Source organism: Clarias gariepinus, chromosome 1 (assembly GCF_024256425.1).
Source record: "Clarias gariepinus isolate MV-2021 ecotype Netherlands chromosome 1, CGAR_prim_01v2, whole genome shotgun sequence".
Classification (NCBI taxonomy): domain Eukaryota; kingdom Metazoa; phylum Chordata; class Actinopteri; order Siluriformes; family Clariidae; genus Clarias; species Clarias gariepinus.
Genome location: NC_071100.1, coordinates 5,270,740 through 5,284,952, shown reverse-complemented (window position 1 = coordinate 5,284,952; position 14,213 = coordinate 5,270,740). Strand labels below are relative to the sequence as shown.

General features: G+C 42.9%; 1 pseudogene; it reads right to left on the bottom strand.

Annotated features, from left to right (window-relative positions):
* Window positions 1-686: 686 nt before the first annotated feature.
* LOC128507581 (uncharacterized) lies at window positions 687-13,506 on the bottom strand (annotated as a pseudogene).
* Window positions 13,507-14,213: the final 707 nt, after the last annotated feature.

Below are 14,213 nucleotides of genomic sequence, written 5' to 3'. Positions count from 1 at the left end.
CTAAACTAGTGTCGCATGTGTGGAGCAACTCCTCTCTACTAGAGGTTGGGCCTAGCAGTGCAGACAGAGGAGGGTGATTAGGTGTTTGTTTACAAAAGTGAATAAAATATCTGTATGTACCTTCCTAGAAGGACCAAAGTATGTTACTGTGGTGAAAGGTATACGACAGTTGATCTGTGTCAGTGGTCTGTTCTTCCCCCCCTTTTCAGTTTGGAACAACTCTTTAATCATCCTTCTCATCAGTTCTTAAAAGTCTTGACATTGGTGATGTCGTCAGCTCATTTGTGGCTTGGGCTTGAGCTGGATTAGCTTAGACTTTTGACTAGTTTCTTTGTTGAATCATTGTTCTGATTCAAGGTCAGAAATCTTTGTTGAGAGCTTCCCGGAGCAGATGGTAGTCAGTCTTTGGATAAGCTGCACACTTTAGGTAGCTGCACACTTTTGGGCTGTATGTTGTTCAAAGCCAGAGTTTACCTTGGTCAGTGATGTGGAGTCTCTTTTCTAGATGGAGATCACTTTTCATACATAAGTCTGGAAATCTTGGCTGCCTGGCAGACGTGGCATAAATTTATCAAGGTGCCTGGCGAGTTGGTCAAGTTCTGTGCCATGCGATGCTCTGTGGCTGGAGGGAGCAGGTTCCCGGTGTTCTGCCATGAGGTAGGGTTCTTTGAAGGGGGCTGGGGGATGCGTCGCCCCGCCCGTCGCTTCTTCCACTACGTATCGGTCCAAGAACAGGGGACCTGGTCCTGCTCAACAGGGTTAAGATGCATGCATGTCGTTACCTTGACGGATCGTGGCACCATTCACAGGCGGGCTTGAGTTCCTCGGTGACGCTGTAGGACTCTTCTTTGCTATGGTCCATCTGTCGCATGAGGTAGCTGAGCTCGTTCCTTGCTTGTCCAGGTGAGTTTTGAGGGCTTTAATTCTGCCATTTTTCTCCCTGGGGTCAGACGTGGCCTTTTCTAGTAGCTCTTTTGCATACTGCAGCCTGTCGGAGAGATCAGCGTAGTTTGCCTTGCCTTGTTCACTCTCACGTGTAGTAGTTGCCAGAATTGCTTGCAGCACAGTGATTTCCACTTTGTCCTGCTCTACCTCGTCACCCCCTTTCTGTCGCTCCTGAGCTTCCAGTTTCAGTTGCTTGATGCGTTGTTGCACACGCCAGCTCCTGCTGTAGATAGGCGGCGTGCCTGTTGCGCAGCATTAATGCGACAATGAGTGTGTGACATAAGGAGCCGGTGATGTTGGACAGTTCATTGGGACTATAGCACTGACTTGGGTCTTGTCTCATACGGCTCGTTAAGTTGTCGTCTAGCTGGTCTGGCGTCTGGTACTTTAGTGTTTCGGCAGCCTTAGGTAGGAAGCTGTCGGTTGCAACACTTGGCCATGTCTTCAGATCTTTTCAGCGACTGACAGGTCTGTGGTGCGAGACGTGTTTTGATGGGGTTCTAGAACCACGACTGACACAGATGTGAGAGAAAGAAACAAAACAAAAAAAAACGAGAAAAAAAAACAACAGACACAGCAAACAGATGTGTAAGTGTGGGCTACTGCCGAGTGTGGTTCTCTGTGACTGTGGTCCTCTGGTGGGCACGCTACTAACTGGGAGTTTCTCTGGGAAGAGCTAGTGAACACACAGTTAGCATGGCTAGAGAACCTATGCAGAAAAGAACAACAGCACAGAGCAAGGGATAGAAAAGTCATGGTAATTTTCTCCTTTCCTATAAGAGGAGGTTCCTTTTTTGTGTAAGGAAAGGTTAGAGCTAATGTTAAGCTGAGGAAAAACAAACAGAAACCGCATTTCTGTGGCAGAATAAGTTCAATACCAAATTTTGTTTTTCCCTCCCCCCTTTTGTTTTTATTAAGTTTGATTTGGAAGGGTGCTCCTAAGTAAAGGGGTTTCAAGATGGGGATTTCTCAGTATGTGATTGTTATTTAAGATTTCCTCTAGGCGAAAGAAACAATAACAATGACAGTTTTGGTTAACTCAGCATTAGGGTTGACAACCATACACAGATTGAAACACTTTTAAACGCGTCTTCAAAATTTTATGGACGGTTTCCTAGTTGACCTGCTTTAACCTTGGCTAGGCTAGGATCCCAGCACGAAAAGGGAAGGTACGGTGAGAGTCGGGCGCCTTTGAACTTAAGAATTCACGCTTCAACAATATGTACTGTAACGTTTCTACCGTTCTCTGCTTTTGTGACTTTCACAGGTACGATCCTAGAATAGCAGCAGTAGTCAAACCAGGAGAAAAACTGAGGAAAAGAGAAAAAGAAAGTGTGGGGTTTCCTACTAATGTGAGGACACTTAACAGGGTTGACCAAGTTAGTTAAAACTGGGTGACAAAAGACCTGGTGGATAATGCGAAAACTTTCAAATTTGAATTTCAAATTATGAATTATAGCTAATTATTGAGCATTAATTAGCACTAGAATTGGTAGGAGCAATTTGTTATTAACTCCATTGATCGTCTATCATTAAATTAGAGACCCGACTTCTAATTTATTACTTAATTTAAAAGAATTTCAAAATAATAATGATAGTTGATGATCAATTTTTAAAAGATGTTTATCATCAAAATCATATAAGTAGTTACAGTTACAGTGTACGATGAACACCGAATCTGTAATAATTTATGAAATTGAATTAAAGTTTAAGATTAAAACAATTAGACCATGATCAACATTCCAGGATGTCATAAAAATCATTGAAAGTAATTTTGCTTAATCCATTAAGTATAGGTAAAGTAATCAAGAGGGGGTCAGAAGAAAAAAAGGAAAAAGACCCACTGGTGTGAGTTAAAGTTGGGTGTAAAGAGGTTAGTTCACTAACAACTTTCGAACAGTGCATTCACAACTGAAAGATGCTATGTGCTAACCGCTAGCCTTAAATGCTACTAGCACAGATGCTACATGCACACAGGCTACAATGTAAACGCGCTAGGTTTGCTAACTGACGTATGCTAGGCTTTGTTTACAACTGGTATTAAATAGCGCGGGCGGACTGCGCTTGCGCTCTTAAAAGTTATCCCGGGGAGAGGTTGTTTAGAGTTTCCGGGTCACAGTCGTCGCTATGGTTACGAACACTTAAACAAGCGTGCTAGTTCAACAGTTATGGGTGCTCTGTGACAATGGTAGCGCATTTAACAATAAACAACCCGAACAACACTAGTTAGCTCATTATAGCTGAACGACGTCAACTCCACTCGTTAAAGTAGGGCACACAAATTAGTTGGTACTACATTTAACACAACAATGTTGCTGAGATCTCGGCGGATCTCAGCCCTTTGTCAGACAAACATACCGACATTAAACACGAAAAAAAAAGGGCTTTTAACCGCACATTTTACTTGAGTAAATTTGCAAGTGGAACATCGCACAGGCAGATTCACTATTGAGACAAATTAGCTGCACAAAGGTGTGTGTGGCAGGGTTTCTTCGCTGCATACACACTAAGAATTACAAACAGGGTTTCTTCGCTGTTTGTTACACACTAATTTGACTTTAGGGTTTGTGCAAATTAGCTGCACAAAGATGCGTGGCAGGGTTTCTTCGCTGCCTACACACTTACAATTAAAAACAGGGTTTCTTCGCTGTTTTTATGATAATATAAGGCCTTTAAAAGATGATAAGAGGAACATCGCTCAAATCAATCTTTATCGCGGTGAAGGAAGATTTCTTCGTTCCAACAGGCGATTTTAATAATATTAAAATGTAAAGAGATTTCTTCGTCTTTACACTACAAGTTTAATATTATAAGCTGCAGTTTACTTTAACATATAGCTGAGCTTGAAAATAAAACAAGCATTTCGCGCTCGCTATGAAGGCCTTTAAAAGATGATAGGAGGAACATCGCTCCAATCAATCTTTATCGCGGTGAAGGAAGATTTCTTCGTTCCAACAGGCGATCTTTAAAATATTAAAATGTAAAGAGATTTCTTCGTCTTTACAAGTTTACTTTAACCATTAACCATGACTAAATGTCGGACAAATAGCGGCTGTTAAAGTACAATACCAAAGGTGGTTTTGAACCATCCAATCACGAAAGTAAGTTCGTGTTGCATTTCATTCATTCACACAGTTGTGTGCCGCGAGACAAGTACGTATACAGTATCGCAAAAATCTGTTTCTCTGCCTCTAATCTATTTCTGGACAATAAAAGAGATACAGTTAACGGTCTTGGTTTTATGGATTTTTAAGTCAAACAATGCCTGCATTCTCCACCATTATATATGTAGCGTTTTAACGTTATAATGACAATGAAAAGCTGCCGGCATTCTCCACCATAATACTGTGTATAGGTAGAGTTTTAACATAATAATGACCATGAATAGTTTCCGGCATTCTTCATCATTAATACGTAGGGTTTACATAATCAAGACAACGAATGACGGTTGCATTGTCCACCAATAAATATAGACATTTTAATGTGAACACAATGCCAACGCATCCGTCATCATTAACAAGTAATTTTTAGCTCTGGGTCAGAGTTGTATCGAATCTTTAACGATTCGGTTTAATTTGATTAATTGAATCAAAATTTATAACGTACACTATATTGACTACCCGTCCAGCGTTTAGCACAATTTAGTGTATCTTACTAGTTCTGGTTATCACATGGCCAACAGCTATAACACAAAATCTAGTATTTAGCAATTTATGAGCAAGGTAACACGATCTGGGCAAATGTTTAGACTTTAAAATACATGACCAAGACAACAGTACTTTATAAAGAAACGAGAATTTATTTGACTAATCTACGATACATGAAACTACACTACTTGAACGCACGTGCACACACACACACATACACACAAACAATTTGGCAAGCGAAAATGAATGAAGTTATTCTAGTACTGGTTACTAGATCAACGAAAGTCACAAGAGCAGAGTCTTGGGTTCAATCTTACGGTTTAGTTATGAAACGAGCACCAACTTCAGCAAGGTATGCAGCATTGTTTGTTTACTTGCGTTATGTTTCGTTCTCATCCGTTGGTTCGCCTCCAGCGAAGGGAATCACGGCGTTGCTGATTGGTTGGTGTGCTGTTGTAGAGATGACGTCAGTCAGAAAAGCCCTTCGGTGAGGCGTTGGTTGCCTGGTTACCGATGGCTGCGCTCTGGAACTTCTCCTGAGGTTTCCTTCGTTGTGGGACTTTGGAGTTCTGGCACGAAGTCTCGTTGAGAGTTCTTGAAGAGCGGATGACGCCAGCAGCGGCGGCGCAGCGCCCGCAAGGGCGAAGCCCGAGCTGCTTGGAAGATGTTGTAGGTCGCAGTTGTGATGATATCTTCTCTTCTTCTTTTTTTACTGTGGACGTCCTGAGGGTTTTTGTCCCTTGGGGTCAGTCCGTCCCACAGGTGATTCATCCAATCGGATGTGATTGCAGGGCTTAGCCACACCTCACGTGGTTCCTCCTTCCATGCATAAATTAGCCAGGTGTTTCGGCTGTCACGTGTGACCCATCCGGTTGGAGTTTTTAATACTTTATAAGAAGTAATTTTGCATGAGCTCTGTTCATGCTACCAATTACCCATGTTCACCAACATTCTTGAAATAAAGCCAGCTTGAGATTGACACCAAACATTACATATCTTACCCACTCATTCCTTCCTTTATCTAATAAAAAGGTTTGTAAATGCTGATTACACCTTTAAAGTTATGCAGATTAATCAAACATATACACAGGAATAAAAGGAACTGAGTAAATATATGTAAATACGTTTTGCCCTACTGGCACACTTTAAAGATGTTTAAAATAGTGTCCATGCCGTATGCCTTTGTTCATGGAAAGGCATGTCTTCCAGAGGTCAAGAGACTGTCCAGGTGTGATGAGGCCTCTTCCTCCCCAGCTTGGGGTGGAGCTGTAAAGCTGTCTTCTTTGTTTACCGGATCGCCGATTTACACCCTCAGTTTTGGGGTCTACTTCAAAGCATCTGGCCTTGTGGAGTTTCTTAGTTTTACAGACGTCCCCCTTAAGATAGTAAACCAGATAAGGTTATCAGGATGGTGCCATGCATGCTGGAAGAGGGTGTTCAGGAATGTGATCCATTGACTGTTCTCTCTATGGGAGCCCTGTTATTCGCTACAATGTTTTCCATTGATGCCCAGGTTTTATGGCTCAATCATGTCTCTTCAGCTTACTGTCATTAATAAAATTGAAGTAGTGGTTTCTTTGCCACAATTCTGAACAGTGGGCCTTGAAATTTTTCTGCTGCTTAAACTCAGAAAAGCATTTGTGTGGGCTCTAAACTGAGGTGCTGTAAATCAGTGTTTATAAAGCTGATCATTCTAATAAATGTATTTTCTGCAGCAATGGTTGTTCATGGTCTTCCTTTCCTGTGCCAGAGCCAGTTTTATTATAAATTCAATAGGTTTGGGTTTGCACTTAAGGATACATTCTTTTACGGTAACGGGGTTTGGACTTGACACGAGGCATAGTTGCAAGGGTGAATGTTTAGGAATGTCTTTAATAAAGGAAACTAAACATACAAACATACACACATACATACACACATATAGTGGTGTGAAAAACTATTTTCCTGATTTCTTATTCTTTTGCATGTTTGTCACACTTAAATGTTTCTGCTCATCAAAAACCGTTAACTATTAGTCAAAGATAACATAATTGAACACAAAATGCAGTTTTTAAATGATGGTTTTTATTATTTAGGGAGAAAAAAAATCCAAACCTACATGGCCCTGTGTGAAAAAGTGATTGCCCTCCTTGTTAAAAAATAACTTAACTGTGGTTTATCACACATGAGTTTAATTTCTGTAATCACCCCCAGGTCTGATTACTGCCACACCTGTTTCAATCAAGAAATCACTTAAATAGGAACTACCTGACACAGAGAAGTAGACCAAAAGCACCTCAAAAGCTAGACATCATGCCAGGATCCAAAGAAATTCAGGAACAAATGAGAACAAAAGTAATTGAGATCTATCAGTCTGGTAAAGGTTATAAAGCCATTTCTAAAGCTTTGGGACTCCAGCGAACCACAGTGAGCGCCATTATCCACAAATAGCAAAAACATGGAAGAGTGGTGAACCTTCCCAGGAGTGGCCGGCCGACCAAAATTACCCCAAGAGCGCAGAGACAACTCATCCGAGAGGCCACAAAAGACCCCAGGACACCATCTAAAGAACTGCAGGCCTCACTTGCCTCAATTAAGGTCACGACTCCACCATAAGAAAGAGACTGGGCAAAAAGCCTGCATGGCAGATTTCCAAGGCGCAAACCACTTTTAAGCAAAAAGAACATTAAGGCTTGTCTCAATTTTGCTAAAAAACAACATCTCAATGATTGCCAAGACTTTTGGGAAAATACCTTGTGGACCGACGAGACAAAAGTTGAACTTTTTGGAAGGTGCGTGTCCCGTTACATCTGGCGTAAAAGTAACACAGCATTTCAGAAAAAGAACATCATACCAACAGTAAAATATGGTGGTGGTAGTGTGATGGTCTGGGGTTGTTTTGCTGCTTCAGGACCAGGAAGGCTTGCTGTGATAGATGGAACCATGAATTCTACTGTCTACCAAAAAATCCTGAAGAAGAATGTGCGGCCATCTGTTTGTCAACTCAAGCTGAAGCGATCTTGGGTGCTGCAGCAGGCCAATGACCCAAAACACACCAGCAAATCCACCTCTGAATGGCTGAAAAAAAACAAAATGAAGACTTTGGAGTGGCCTAGTCAAAGTCCTGAGCTGAATCCTATAGAGATGTTGTGGCATGACCTTAAAAAGGCGGTTCATGCTAGAAAACCCTCAAATAAAGCTGAATTACAACAATTCTGCAAAGATGAGTGGCCAAAATTCCTCCAGAGCACTGTAAAAGACTCGTTGCAAGTTATCGCAACCGCTTGATTGCAGTTATTGCTGCTAAGGGTGGCCCAACCAGTTATTAGGTTCAGGGGGCAATTACTTTTTCACACAGGGCCATGTAGGTTTGAATGTTTTTTCTCCCTAAATAATAAAAAACATCATTTAAAAACTGCATTTTGTGTTTACTTGTGTTATCTTTGACTAATAGTTACTGTAAATGTGTTCGATGATCAGAAACATTTTGTGTGACAAACATGCAAAATAATAAGAAATCAGGAAGGGGGCAAATAGTTTTTCACACCACTGTATGTATATGTATGTACGTTCTCACAATCACGAGAAGCCCGATCCTGCAGACACAATTCAGTCCTGGGGGAAGAGTATACACAAAACATATACATGTGACTACACAAAACATAACATAAACATGTGACTACACAAACACGAGGGTGCACAACAGTGAACAGACAAAGGGCCACGGGCTCGGCTGGATTAAATAGGGATATACAGGGGTAAACACAGGTGAACTTGATTTGGTGATTAAGAAAACAAGGAAAAACAAGTACATATGTAGACACACTAGGGGGAGATAAAGCGGTGGCTCAGTAATCCGGCAAGCCAGATCTTTTTCCCCAGGACTGAGGTGGCTCAGATGTGACAAAGACCTATAACCCATGGGCTATTGTTAAATATAATGTTTTAAATATAGAGTACTGTTACAAATATAATAGTTTTGAAAAGACCAAAGAAGCAGCTGCATTTTTGTTTTGCAACAAACTGGCCACTTATCTGTGATGAGTGATGTATATTTACTATTTTTATATTGTTAACAGATTTATAGTTCAGTTTAAAGAAACAGTAAAACATCAGTAGAGTCATAATCTAATTGACCTGGGCCTTGAAATATGCCTTAGTGCTGTTTAAAGATCTGTTGAGATGAACCTGTTGACTCTATGCCCCTGTGAGCTGTTACTCTTGAAGCTGTTAAAGGAAAGTCAATAAAGTATTAGTAATTTATAAATAGCTGACAGTTAAGAATTTTATTATACACTGTATTACAATAAAGGCTTCTTCTTCTCTTCTTCTAAAATGTTTTACAGTAAAATCATTTTTCTTCTTTCTTTCTAAACCTTTTACAGTAAAACTTAGTAAAAATAAAAGAAGTTTGACTGCATAAAGGAGCGTGACAGAAACAAGTTCAAGTTACAGAAGAGGAAAAATTGTGTATACACAATATATAATGAATTGTGTTTTTCAATTTCAGTTGTGTAAATGAGAGAGCATGAAAAGGATTTATTTATCAATATTTTGAAAGGTAATGTTTTTTGGTCATTTGCATATAAAGTAAGATTTTATTCAATAGTTTCAGCCATAATTATACAAATTATGCAAATAAGAGCAAAACAGAATAAACTGTCCATTACCAGGAAAAAAAATAGCAATGAATTATAAGGAAGCCGTAAGAACTGACTTTTATTAGTAAGCTGTCGTATGAATCATGACCTGAGTCATAACTAAAAAGAGACTGAATTCCCATGACTGGTGTGTGGGTGCAGCAGCGCCTTCAAGTGATGATTTCATGCTGTCAAAATTAACTTGACATCTGATACAGTGGTTTTGAAACACCTTGTGGTCTTGATGAGCCAAACATGCAAACAGTATGACTGACAACTTACTGTTTAGTAGTGAAACAGCAAAACGATAATTTTTACACCATATCAAATAAATAAACAATTTAATGATAACCGGGTTCCCTTTCAAAGGCTACACTCGATGCTGCGTGAAAACACTATGGGAATATCTTTTCATGTTGCCGGTTGTGAAGCATGTGTGTACAAAACACGCCAAATTTTGGCTTATATAACCTCGGTCAGGTGACGTCATCTGATTAGATGCAGCTGCAGGTTATAAGGTTAAATTTCTCGCATGCCGTGCTCAAGAGTCGAGGCGCTCGGCCACCCAGCCTCGACCAGATATGAATCTCGCCAGGCGAGAAGCTCAGAAGGAGAGCGTCAGCAGCCGGGCACCCCCCCATAAGGACTGGGGTACGGCTCGTCGACCCCTCACAGGCCGCCTCCAAAAGATCAGATCGCCGCACTGTCTTCTTTTCAAAGACTAAGTCCTAAAAGCCGACGCGCCCAAGACTGTGGGGGAACCCCCAGGGAACGGCACTCAACGCCCTTTCCTATAAGAGCATGCCTCCCCGGACACCCCCAGGGGGTCGGTGTTCAGTGTTCAGGCGGGGGGCTGCGTCCGATTTTGGATCTTCGCGGGTTGAACCGCTATCTCCAAAAGTACAGATTCAAAATGTTAACCATCAATATGATTGTCTCGCAAATCCAACCAGAAGATTGGTTTGTGACGATAGATTTAAAGAACGCATACTTTCACATAAATGTTTTGCCACGACACAGGAAGTTCCTGAGGTTCGCTTTTGGGGGGGAAGCTTACCAGTATCGGGTCCTTCCATTCGGTCTAGCTCCGTCACCCCGCACATATACAAAATGTATGGATGCTGTCCTGGCTCCCTTGTGACTCCAGGGCATCCGTATTCTCAATTACATAGACGACTGGCTAATCCTGGCCCAGTCTCAGCAGCTAGCACTCCGACATTGCAAAGCTAGCAATCCGCAATGTCGTCCTAGCTCATCTCCATTCGCTGGGATTGAGACTTAACGCTACCAAAAGCGTTCTCGTTCCGGCTCAGAGGACAACATACTTGGGTGTCAGATGGGATTTGATCACTATGCGGGCACAATTGTCTCCCGCTCGTGCCGAATCCATCCTCAGTGCCCTCAAGGAAATCAGACTAGACCAGGAAGTGACTATTTATCACTTTCAAAAATGTTTAGGCCTCATGGCAGCTGCATCCACGGTGATACCTTTGGGCCTTCTGCACATGAGAGCTTTTCAGTTGTGGCTAAGAGCCAGGGGATCAAGGGCCAATCCCAACCCGAATAAGGGTTATGCTCGAAGGACGTCGTACCGTTTCTATGTGGTTCAGACCCCAGTTTCTCACCTTGGGTCCCACTCTAGGTCTGTCTTGTCATCGCAAAATGCTAACGACAGACGCTTCCCTTACCGGCTGGGGCGCGGTCTTGGATGGCCGTCCAGCTCAAGGGCGCTGGAGAGGTCATCTTCTCGCATGGCACATCAATTGCCTCGAAATGATGGCTCTATATTTGGCCCAACAGCACTTCCTCCAGCAACTGAGAGGCTACCATGTTCTAGTGCGGGTGGACAATATATCGGTAGTCTCCTATATAAATCGCCAGGGCAGACTGCACTTGCGCCATTTGAACGAGCTAGCGCATCAGGTTCTGCTCTGGGCACAGGACAAGTTCCTGTCCCTCAGGGCGATTTACATTCCAGGACACATGAATGTGGGAGCCGATTTACTGTCCAGACAAACTGTGACACACGGGGAATGGAAACTCCACCCCGACATAGTCAGCCAAATCTGGGAAAGATTCTTTACAGCAGAGGTGGACCTCTTTGCCTCCCAAGAGACAGAACAATATCCTCTCTACTACTCTCTGACTCATCCAGCTCCCCTGGGTCTGGACGCGATGGCCCATATGTGGCCCAATTTACGCTTTCCTGGCGAGGGTCCGTCAACACGGTTTGCACCTCTTACTCATAGCGCCCCGTTGGCCGGCCAGAGTATGGTTCTCGGATCTAATATCTCTCCTCGATGGCTCACCTTGGATGATTCCAGTGAGGAGGGATCTTCTGTCTCAGGCGCAGGAGACAATATTCCATCCCCGACCAGAGCTTTGGAACCTTCACGTTTGGCCCCTGAACGGGACCAACTAAGTCAAGCTGGTCTCCCAGCCAGCGTTATTAACACTACTCTAGCCGCTAGAGCTCCCTCCACTAGGAAAGCTTATGCCCTCAAATGGAATGTTTTTGAAAGTTGGTGCATGACGAAGCAGGTAGACCCAGTCCACTGCCGAATTGTTTCAGTGCTGAAGTTCCTGCAAGATAAGTTGTCCTCGGGCTAGTGCCCTAGTACCCTTAGAACGTATGTGGCCGCTATCTCACCCTGCCACGTTCCAATCTAAGGAATTACTGTGGGAAAACACCCTTTAGTTGCCCGTTTTATTCGTGGAGCTAAACGGTTGAGGCCACCTACTAGAGCCACGACCCCTTCATGGAATTTATCTAACGTGTTTGAAGGTCTAATTGCCACTCCTTTCGAACCGCTAGAGTCAGTGCCTGACAGGCTTCTGACTCTTAAGATGGTTTTTCTTATGGCCATTACCTCTCTCAAGAGGAATGGGGATCTGCGTGCTTTGTCAGTCTCCCCATCCTGCCTGGACTTTGCCCCTGGGCTAGTCAAGGCCATTCTGCATCCTCACCCGAACTATCTTCCGAAAGTTCCATTTTTAAACATGCACCCTGTTGTTCTTAAAGCCTTCTGTCCTCCGCCTTTTACAGCTTCGGAGCAGGAGAAACTTCACCTATTGTATCCAGTACGTGCTCTTCGGATTTACGTCCACCGCACCAGCCAGTGGCGTAGATCCATGGCAGAGCATCTCTTTATATGCTATGGAGGCCGCAACCGGGGAGCGGTGGCCACTACGCAGACCATGTCAGATTGGGTGAGAGATGCTATTGCTCTCTCCTATGAGGCGCGTGGGCTCACTTCGCCTCTAGGAATTAGGGCTCATTCAACCAGGAGGATTGCTTTATCTATTGCACTAGCAAGAGGTATTACCCTGCAACAAGTGTGTAACGCGGCGGGCTGGTCCTCTCCGCACACATCTATTAGATTTTATAGTCTGGATGTTCCTGTCACTCACGAGTCCTCGAGTCAGCTTCCCAGACATAGTTCTGAGACTTCTCAGCCTTGTGCGCACACGCTACACAATGCGGGGTCCAGACACTCGCAGTGCGATGACGTTGGTACTCTCGTTTCCATAGCGTTTTCACGCAGCATCGAGTGTAGCCTTCGAAAGGGAACGTCTCGGGTTACTTTGCTGTAACCCTGTTCCCTGAAAAGGCGGGAACGAGATGCTGCGTCCCAATGTCGCACTGCCCAGGTGACCGGACGTCCGTTCAGACAATCAATCTAAGGAATGTTGCCGGCTCACTCCTATTTATAACCTGCAGGTGCATCTAATCAGATGACGTCACCTGACCGAGGTTATATAAGCCAAAATTTGGCGTGTTGGTACACACATGCTTTACAACCGGCAACATGAAAAGATATTCCCATAGCATTTTCATGCAGCATCTTATTCCCGCCTTTTCAGGGAACAGGGTTACAGCAAAGTAACCCGAGACGTTTTGTGAGTAAGGAAATGGACATGCACAGAGCTGAAGGTTTCTGTTTCCTTTCAAAAAGCTACACTCGATGCTGCGCAAAAGCGCTATGGGAACGTTTCCTTGTGACAGGTTGTGACACACGTGTGTGTCAAACACACCAAAAATTTTGGCATACAGTATATAACCTTGGTCAGGTGACATCACTCCATTAGGTGCACCTGGAGGTTTTAAATAGGCATGAACCGGAAACATCCACAGATCTTTTTATCTTTACGATTTGTTTTGTTTGTGTGTTCTTAGGGTGGAGTCTTAAGGCCACACAAAGCATCCTCCTTTCTACACAAGGTATGACGTTGAGTGTCATGCGGAATCCGAACGCAATGCGGGCACAGCTGTCTCCTGTGTGCGCCAGATCCATTATAGCACCCTAAAAGAGTCCACCTAGGCCAGGAGGTAACTTCAAATCAAATCAAATTCAAATTCAAATTTTATTTTTCACATACACAGTCATACACAGTACGAAATGTAGTGAAATGCTTACACGACCGCCAGTGACCTTAAAAAGAGAATTAAAGCTTATAATAAGTAATAAATATCAATAGAAAAAATATGATATAAAATTTAAATAAAAAAATAAAATAAAATTTAACTAGAAAAAATAGAACTAAAAATAGAAACTGAAAATAGAAATATACTGTACAAATAGAACTATAATGGTGTGCAAATATGCATAGAAAAAGTGACTTTGTGCAATGGTTATTAAAGTGTCTTTGTGCAATGGTCCAGAATGTAAATGTAAACATGTAGTGTAAATGTGATATGCGTGGAGTAGTCCATAGTGTCCATGGATGTATAAAGATTGATTGATTGATTGTGAAAATTGTGAAAATATTGTGTTAGTTTTGCATAGTGGTGTGGTTGAGAGACCTTATCGCCAGCGGGAAGAAGCTCCTCCTCAGTCTCTCTGTGTTGGCCTTCAGGGAGCGGAATCGCTTCCCAGACCGCAACAGAGTGAACAGTCCATTGTTGGGGTGGCTGAGGTCCTTCACGACCTTCCTGGCCTTAGTCCAGCACCGCTTGGTGTAGATTGAGTGCAGGTCAGGGAGCTTGGTGCGGATGATGCGC